Consider the following 9,656-nt stretch of genomic DNA (forward strand, 5'->3'; position numbering starts at 1 on the left):
TTTTCCGATCTCGGATGCAGCAACCAGAAGAGACTTTTGATTGCTTTGTGACTGATTTGAAGCTAAAGGCACAGTCATGTGATTTTGGAGAGCTGAAAGATTCTATGGTTCGTGATCAAATTGTGTATGGGATCCATGATAAACGGACTAGAGAACGGCTGCTCAGAGATTCCAAGTTGACTCTGGATGAAGCTGAAAGACTGTGTCATGCAAGTGAGTTAGCCCTGCAGCATGCAAAGACATTTAATGAGACGAGCGTCGCTGCAGTACATGATGGTGCAAGAATAGCTGTGGTTAAGAAGAAAATGGGGAAGAATATGTCACAGAAGCCCAGCAAAGAGGATACAGTGTACTCCTGTAAGCGATGTGGTAGCAGACATGAACCTAGACAGTGTCCAGCTTATGGCAAAAGATGTTTGAAATGCGATGGAAAAAATCATTTTGCCAAACATTGTCTGTCGAAAGCCAAACCCAAATCAGTGCATGTAGTTGAAGAGACTGACTTAAGCGAGACTTTCTTTGTGGGCATAGTGTCACTTGAGGATGTAAAAAGTGAGCATAACGAAGCAGAGGACAGTGAGCGATGCTCAGATTATGAAGACACGTGGATTGTTTCACTCCCAATACAAGGAGCTTTGGTGGCACTAAGGATTGATACAGGTGCGCAGGCGAACCTAATCAGCATGACAGAGATCCATGCCATGAAACCAAAGCCCAAAATAATAAAGAAAAGAGTACCTCTAAAAGACTACAATGGAAAGTATATTGAGAGCAGTGGTCAATGAAGGCTTAAAGTGACAATAAAACATAAAGATTATGATGTATTGTTTAATGTTGTTCCAGAAGGTCGTGAATCACTGCTGGGTGGCGTGACATCCAAAAGATTGAACCTAGTAGAAAGAGTGTATCACATCAGCTGTCCAGAAACAGAAAGTGGACAGCGAGGAGCAGTTGACTCCATTGTACAGCATTATGAGGATATCTTCAAAGGTTTGGGATGTCTACCATGCAATTACAGTATCCAGCTGAAAGAGGATGCAAAGCCAGTGATCCATGCACCACGTAGAGTCCCAGCTCCACTGAAGGACCGTTTAAAGAAAGAACTTAACAGGATGTTACAGTTGCAGGTCATTACAAAAGTGGAAGAACCGACTGCGTGGGTAAACTCAATGGTGTGTGTGGATAAAAGGAATAAAAACAATGATTTGAGAATATGCATGGACCCTGGCGATTTAAATCAAGCCATAAAACGTGAGCACTATCAGATACCAAAGCGTGAAGAGGTTGCAAGTGAAATGGCAGGCGCCAAATACTTTTCAAAGCTAGATGCAGCACAGGGTTTTTGGCAAATAAAGCTGGATGAGAAAAGTTCAAAATACTGTACTTTCAATACACCTTTTGGCAGGTATAGATTCCTCAGAATGCCATTTGGCATAATCTCAGCATCTGAGATTTTTCATCGTGCCATGGACAACATGTTAGAGGGTTTACAAGGTGTTCGCTGTTATGTTGATGATGTGGTTATATGGGGCTCCACCCTACAAGAACATAATGAAAGACTGGTGAAGGTGCTGCAGCGGATGAGGGAGAATGGATTAAAGTTAAATCGTGACAAGTGTCATTTTGGTGTGAAGGAAGACAAATTCTCTGCTGGAGGTATTGAGCCAGATGAAAGAAAAGTAAAAGCCATCGCAACAATGCCACGCCCGACAGATAAGAGAGGTGTGCTCAGAGTGATGGGAATGATAAACTTTGTAGGAAAATTCATACCTAACTTGTCAGTGAGAACATCAGCACTAAGGGAGTTACTTCGTGATTCCATGGAATTTAAATGGTCAGCGAGGCATGAACAAGAATGGAATGATTTGAAAACCACACTGACAACGCGCCCAGTGCTTGCATATTATGATCCAACTAAGAGTCTGAAAATCTCAACAGATGCCTCAAAGAATGGGCTTGGAGCTGTTTTACTTCAGGCTGAAGAAGGGAGTTGGAAACCAGTTGCTTATGTTAAACCAAGATGGCGCCGCGTATGGATGCCCTGGTGCTTCAGTGCGTTACTTTTGTCTTGTTTTTGTGCATTTCTTCTGTGTCTGGGCACTCCTCTGGATATTCTTACACCAGAGAAGAGCTCCTTAACTGCAGGACTACAACGCCTGTGGATTTATTTCCAATATTTGTCGCATCTGCGGCAGATTTACTGCTGACTCTGATCAGGAAAGTGAGACGTCGAAAGAGAGGTAAGCGAGCCGGCGTACTCGTGCGTTTGAGGAGACGCGGACTGAGAACGGCCCTTCCTGGGATCTTCCTTTCTAATGTACGCTCACTCTGGAATAAGATAGACGAACTGGCCCTGATGAGAAGCATGAACAGAGACTTTGCCTCCTCCTGTGTCTTATGTTTTACGGAGTCGTGGCTCAGTGAGGACATCCCGGACTGCGCGCTCAAGCTGGAGGGCTTTCATCTGCTGCGCGCGGACCGGCAGGCCGCTCTCTCCGGTAAAACCAAAGGTGGAGGTGTCTGCTTCTACATCAATAGTGGCTGGTGCACAGATGTAACAGTGATTGCTCAGCACTGCTCTCCCTCTCTGGAATATCTTTTTATACACTGCAAACCGTTTTACTCTCCGCGGGAGTTTGCTTCATTCATCCTGGCCGCTGTTTACATCCCGCCAGACGCGGATGCGCAAGCAGCTCAGTGCGCACTCGCAGAGCAGATTCTCCACATGGAGCGGACATACCCGGACTCTCTCATCATTGCTCTTGGGGACTTTAACAAAGCCAATCTGAGCCATGAGCTTCCGAAATACAAGCAGTATATTAAATGCCCGACCAGAGAGGAGAGGACATTGGACCACTGCTACAGCACGATCAGCGGGGCCTATCGCGCGGTGCCGCGCGCTTCACTCGGACTTTCTGACCACGTCATGATCCACCTGATCCCCACGTACAGACAGAGGCTGAAGCTCTCCAAACCTGTCGTGAGGACCAAAAAACTGTGGAGCAACGAGGCTGTGGAGGAGCTTCGCACGTGTTTGGAGACCACAGACTGGGACACAATGAAGGCTGCTTCTAACAGCTTGGACGAGTTTACGGACACTGTCACCTCCTATATCCACTTCTGTGAGGACAGCATTGTGCCATCACGCACCAGGGTGAGTTATAACAACGACAAACCCTGGTTTACTCCTAAACTCAAAAAGCTGTGGCTGGAAAAGAGTAAGGCGTTCAGAAGCGGAGACAGGGACTGCTACAGAGAGGCCAAGTACAGGTTCACTAAAGAAGTGGACATTGCCAAACATCAGCACTCTGAGAAGATGCAGCAGCAGATCTCAGAGAATGACTCGGCCTCTGTGTGGAAAGGTTTTAGGAATATTACAAACTACAAGCCTAAAACCCCCCACTCCACTGATGACTTGCTCTTAGCCAACACCCTTAACGACTTCTACTGCCGTTTTGACGAGCCATCAGGCAGCCTTCACACCTCCAACGACCCCAACAATAGAGGCACTTTGGACACTCATTCCCCCACCTCTCCCCCCTCCATAGAGCCATCACCACCTTCAAACTGTTCACCTGCAACACCCGCCCCCTCACCCCACACAAAAGAGGATTTCACACCACCTCCTCCGACCACAACTCTTCATATTCATGAAGCAGATGTGAGGAAGCAGTTTAGGAGTCTGAATGCTCGGAAAGCTCCCGGCCCAGACGGTGTGTCTCCTGCCACCCTCAGACACTGTGCAAACGAGCTGGCCCCAGTGTTTTCTGGCATCTTCAACTCCTCACTGCAGGCATGTCATGTGCCTGCCTGCTTCAAGTCCTCTACCATAATCCCTGTCCCCAAGAAACCTAGGATCACTGGACTAAATGACTACAGACCCGTGGCTCTGACATCTGTGGTCATGAAGTCATTTGAGCGCCTAGTTCTCTCCCATCTCAAGACCCTCACGGCCCCCCTCCTGGACCCCCTGCAGTTTGCATATAGAGCCAACAGGTCTGTAGACGACGCCATCAACATGGCCCTACACTTCATCCTGCAGCATCTGGACTCCCCAGGAACCTACGCCAGGATCCTGTTTGTGGACTTCAGCTCTGCCTTCAACACCATCCTTCCAGACCATCTCCGAGGCAAGCTTTCCCAGATGAATGTGCCTGATCCCATCTGCCGGTGGATCACTGACTTCCTGACGGACAGGAAGCAGCACGTGAGGCTGGGAAAGAATGTCTCGGACTCCCGGACCATCAGCACCGGCTCCCCTCAGGGCTGTGTTCTTTCTCCTCTGCTCTTCTCCCTGTACACCAACTGCTGCACCTCCACCCACCAGTCTGTCAAGCTAATCAAGTTCGCAGATGACACCACCGTCATTGGGCTCATCTCGGACGGGGACGAGTCTGCCTACAGGAGGGAGGTTGAACGTCTGGTGTCTTGGTGCAGCCACAACAACCTGGTGCTGAATGCCCAGAAGACAGTGGAGATTATTGTGGACTTCAGGAAGCACACAGCCCCACTCCCCCCCCATCATCCTGACTGACACCCCCATCACCTCTGTGGACTCATTCCGCTTCCTGGGTACCACCATCACCCAGGACCTGAAGTGGGAGCCCACCATCACCTCCGTCATTAAGAAAGCCCAGCAGAGGATGTACTTCCTGAGGCAGCTGAAGAAATTCAACCTGCCAACACGGACGATGATGCAATTCTACACTGCAATCATCGAGTCCATCCTCACCTCCTCCATCACCGTGTGGTACGCTGGAGCCACTATCAGGGACAAACAGAGACTGCAGCGTGTTGTGCGCTCTGCTGAGAAGGTGATTGGCTGCAGACTCCCATCTCTGCAGGACCTGTACACCTCCAGGACACTGCGGCGTGCAGCCCGGATCTCAGCTGACCCTTCTCACCCTGGACACAGTCTGTTTGACCTGCTCCCCTCAGGCAGGAGGCTCCGGTCCATTCGCACCAGAACCTCTCGCCACAAGAACAGTTTCTTCCCCTCTGCTGTTGGACACATGAACAATAACCACATGACTGTCCCCGCCACTAACACATGACCCTACGCTGTGTCACTGCACCATTTCATGTTTGGCACTGATCACCACCTGCACTCATGTATATATCTTTCTATGTAGCACTCATAATTCTTATTCTCATGTATATATCTCATGTATATCGCATGCACATATCTTTCTTTCTACATAGCACTTTAATTCTTATTGTCTGCACTGAAGCACCGCAGCAATTTCCTAATGTTGTAAACCTCAACATCTGGCAATAAACCCATTCTGATTCTGATTCTAGATCCATGACTAAGTCTGAAACCAGATATGCTCAGATTGAGAAAGAATGTCTCGGACTGGCATATGGACTTGATATTTTTCACTGTTATGTTTATGGTCTTCCTACCTTTACAGTTGAGACAGATCATCGTCCTTTGGTGTCAATCATTAAGAAACATCTGAACGAGATGTCGCCGAGGATTCAACGTCTCATGATGAAACTGCAAAGGTACAGCTTTGACTTGATATACACACCAGGAAAGCATTTAGCTTTAGCGGATGCACTGTCGCGAGCATCAGAGGTGTGTCACGCAAGCTCCACTGAGAAAGAAGTAGACGATCATGTTAATATGATAGTGGAGTCTCTGCCAGTGTCTGAAGCAAAGATAAAACAAATATGCGAGGAGACAGCTGCAGACAGGGAGCTGCAAACGGTGATGGAAAATATCCAAGGAGACTGGCCCAAAGGGTCTTGTTCAAAGTATTATCATGTTAGATCGGAGCTCAATGTGGTAAATGGACTGCTGTTGAGAGGCAATAGGATTGTGATACCACATAGTCTGAGACAGCTGATACTTCAAAGAATACATGAGGGACATCTGGGAATAGAAAAGTGTAAAAGGAGAGCTAGAGACACTGTGTACTGGCCTGGCATTAATAAAGACATTGAGACTAGGGCTGGGTCATATTATACCGTTCACGGTAATACCGGTATAATGTTAGGCAACGATAGGAAAATGAAATATCGCGATAGAATATGAGTAAAACGCGCATGCGCAGTGCCTTTGTTTTCATACGCACATGGCCGATTGTTGAGTGAAACAGATGAACCAGAATTGGTTTGTAAAAATGGTGCAACTTCAGTGATGTGGAACTGGTTTGGTGTTTGTCTGTCAGATACACAACAAAGCACATTTTTTTGCAGAACATGCAAGCGGCCGTCGTTATTGTCGTATTTGTCGGACTAAGATGCTCTTAAATCTGGGAGTAATCTGGGTCCTAAACTCAGTACACTTCAGGTCAAACAAACACTGCAGCATCACTGAGAGTTAACTGTCTAAATTCTTTCATCCTTAATAAAACGATCAGCATTGCTGCTTTACCAGGTGTAACAATTCAGTTTAACTTCCAGGCATCCATGAAAACAAAATTTATTACATTTAACGGAGTTAGAAGTTAGCAGGAAGCTAGCGGAAGTTAGCTCGCTAGTTTCGCTAGTTACCTAAGCATGATATAGCATGTTCTGACTGAGAGATTTCTGAAAAAATTCAAACGTACAGCTCTGCTATCACTTCCAACATAAATGAAGGCAGGAAACTAAACAGCAGTGACGTTTGTAGGGTTACTGAAGTTGGGCTAGCTGGTATATAATGATGTGCTACGTGATCGCTAGCGACACAGCTATGTTAGCATAACATAAACAGTGAAGCTGGAGGATGAACACTAAGGTTCCTCATGGTTAGAGACAAATGCAATCGCATGGCAGGATGCTGTAAACGGACCAAACGTCAGTCAGGAGAACAACTGAGATAATCCATCCACAATACAAGGCTAGTCATTAATATACTGCAACAACATGGGAATAATCAGAATCAGAATACTTTATTGATCCCTGGGGGAAATTATTTTTTGTTACAGTGCTCCATTTTAAACCAACATTAAGACAAGACAGAATAGAGCAGCTGCCAGAGAATTCAACATCAATGAATCAATGGTACAGAAGTGGAGGAAGCAAGAAGAATGAGTTTAATAAAGTTTGATTTATCTAACTGCTTTGTTTAGCTCAATGTGCCTTATGGTCCAAAAAATACGTACTGCACACTACAGTTTAATGTTGCAAAGCACCTCTTTTTAACTTCAGTGGATATTATATATGGTTATGCTCAGGATATGTCAGCCCATTTCTACTGGAAATGCCTTTTGGTTAAACTTTCAGCAAGGAATTTGCATTTGCACTGTTACATTTTTATAAAGCTTTAATGTACATAAAAACCAGCTTCTTGTTTAAGTGAAAATTAATGGAAGGTTGTCTTTTTGCTCTAGTAATGTTGTGGAGTATTTTGTCTCGCATCAATTATATCGTCAGTTATATCGTTATCGCAAATTTTCAAATGTATATCGTGATAAATATTTTTGGCCATATCGCCCTGCTCTAATTGAGACCATGGTCGGAAAGTGTGAAACATGTAACAAGTTTCAGAGCAGACAGGCAAGAGAACCCATGATGATTCCTGAACTTCCTACAGCGCCTTGGAGGAAAGTCGGAACAGATTTATTTCATTTTAATGGGAAAGACTATCTGTTGGTGATAGATTATTACTCTAACTTTCCTGAGATTGCTCTGCTTACAAGTACAACTGCTAATAATGTGATCACACATGTGAAGTCTATCTTTTCCAGGCATGGAATACCTGAAACTGTCATTAGTGACAATGGTCCTTGCTATAATTGCAAAGAATGGCAGAATTTCGCAAGAGAATACGGCTTTAAACATGTCACATCAAGTCCTCAACATCCACAGGCAAATGGCAAGGCTGAAAAAGGAGTGCATATCATCAAGCAGCTTCTGAAGAAGGCTACAGACAGTCGATCAGATCCTTATTTAGCTATGCTGAGCTACAGGACTGCTCCTCTTGACTGTGGTTTATCCCCTGCAGAATTGCTGATGAATCGTAAGCTACACACAACTTTGCCCTGCTATGCAGAAAGCAAGCAGAGTGAAGGAATTATAAAAAAACAAGAGCATCTGAAATGGAAACAAAAACTACAATACGACAAGGGGACAAGAGCACTTGAGTTGCTTGCAAAGGATGATGTAGTGAGAATCCAAGATCAGAATGCATGGAGCAGGAAAGCCGTTGTTCTTCAGGAAGCAGGTCCGAGATCATATGACGTAAGAACTGAAGAAGGTCATGTGTTCAGAAGGAACCGTCGCAACTTGCTGAAGACTAAAGAGATATTTCAGGAGGAAAAATATGGTGATGGAGATGAAAATGTTGATGTGTCACATGCAGAGACAGTGTCTGGTTTAAAACCACTGGATGGACATGGGCATGTGGAGAAGAGTGCAGTTGTTTCAGAACCTGTATTGAGGAGGTCAGAGCGTAAGGTCCAAAGACCAGTTAGGCTTAATCTGTAAAGCTATGACTGGATTTGTTTTTTTATCTTATATTCTGATGGTGTAACAAAAAAAAAAAAAAAAAAAAAAAAAAAAAAAAGAAGACATATTATTGTAATATAAATATGTGTATATGTTGATTCGTGGGACCTATGTTGTAAGAGAAAAGGGGATGTGGTGATGTGTGGGTGTTCATGTGCTAATGGGGTTTTGCCAGTAGGGGGCGCTGTATTTGAGAGGGCTCATGAATGCCTCTATAAAGAAGACTGACTTGTGAATGAGATAATAAAAATGTTTGGAGCAGACGCTCGCAAAACACAAGTGGATACTGTGTAATTATTCAAAGCTATACGAAGACAACACAGTTCCTGACCAAACCAGCATTCCTCCCTGTCCAGGATGTGTACATCCTCTTCATTGTAAGAGTGTCCACTGACCTGTAGGTGTAAATAAGACTGCGGAGTCCTGGTCTGACGGGGTAGCTCTTCTGTGCCGTGCCGTCCGTGAAGCCTCCTGGCATACACCATATTACTGTTGTTGTGAATGGGGACCTGATTCTTGGGGGTAACGCGTTTTGGGATTTGAAAATCACGGAGACAGTGTTTTTAGAAAATGCATCTCTGCAATAATACTCCTAACACATAAGGTATCACTAAAGGTTTTCGCTTAAGCAACAGTTGCCCTCCGCTCCTGGATCCAGCTGGCATAACCACATTTACTCAAGGCCTTATTGAAATGATATTCTTCTGCTTCCTTCTGCTGTGCCCGTCTGGGATGGTGTTCATTCTGTGTTGTAGTGTCCGGATAACACCCACCTTTGACTCTTTCAAGATTCCAATTCTGTGTCTGATTCCATGAAGCCACATCCATTTAAGAGATCCACTGCCAATGTACTGGTTCTATACGTCATAATGTCCTCAGAAGTCCATGAAGTCCTGTTGGGATCAAAAGTGTTTTAGAGGACCTACATATTATTAAGCTGGTAGTATTTTATTTTATTTTAGCTCCTACACCCTGGATGCTGTTGTACTTTGTAAACTCTTTCAGGCAATGTGCCATCCCAGTAAAGCTAATTGGTAAAGATTAATGACCAAACTGGGTATTTGGTGCTTCCTTTCTGCTCTACTCGATTAGCTAGAACTGCAGATTCACTAACGTCATTATTTTAAGGCTCTAAGTGAACCTTTTAGTATTTACTTTAACCTCTGCCTCTGTACCACAGTGTGTTTTCTGTCCCATGTCCCCCCTCTCACCCCCAA

This window comes from Aulonocara sp. 'chitande type north' Nkhata Bay, linkage group LG16 (genome assembly GCF_057382095.1).
Source record: "Aulonocara sp. 'chitande type north' Nkhata Bay isolate Kocher_YH1m ecotype deep benthic linkage group LG16, A_spYH_male_GT1.1, whole genome shotgun sequence".
Classification (NCBI taxonomy): domain Eukaryota; kingdom Metazoa; phylum Chordata; class Actinopteri; order Cichliformes; family Cichlidae; genus Aulonocara; species Aulonocara sp. 'chitande type north' Nkhata Bay.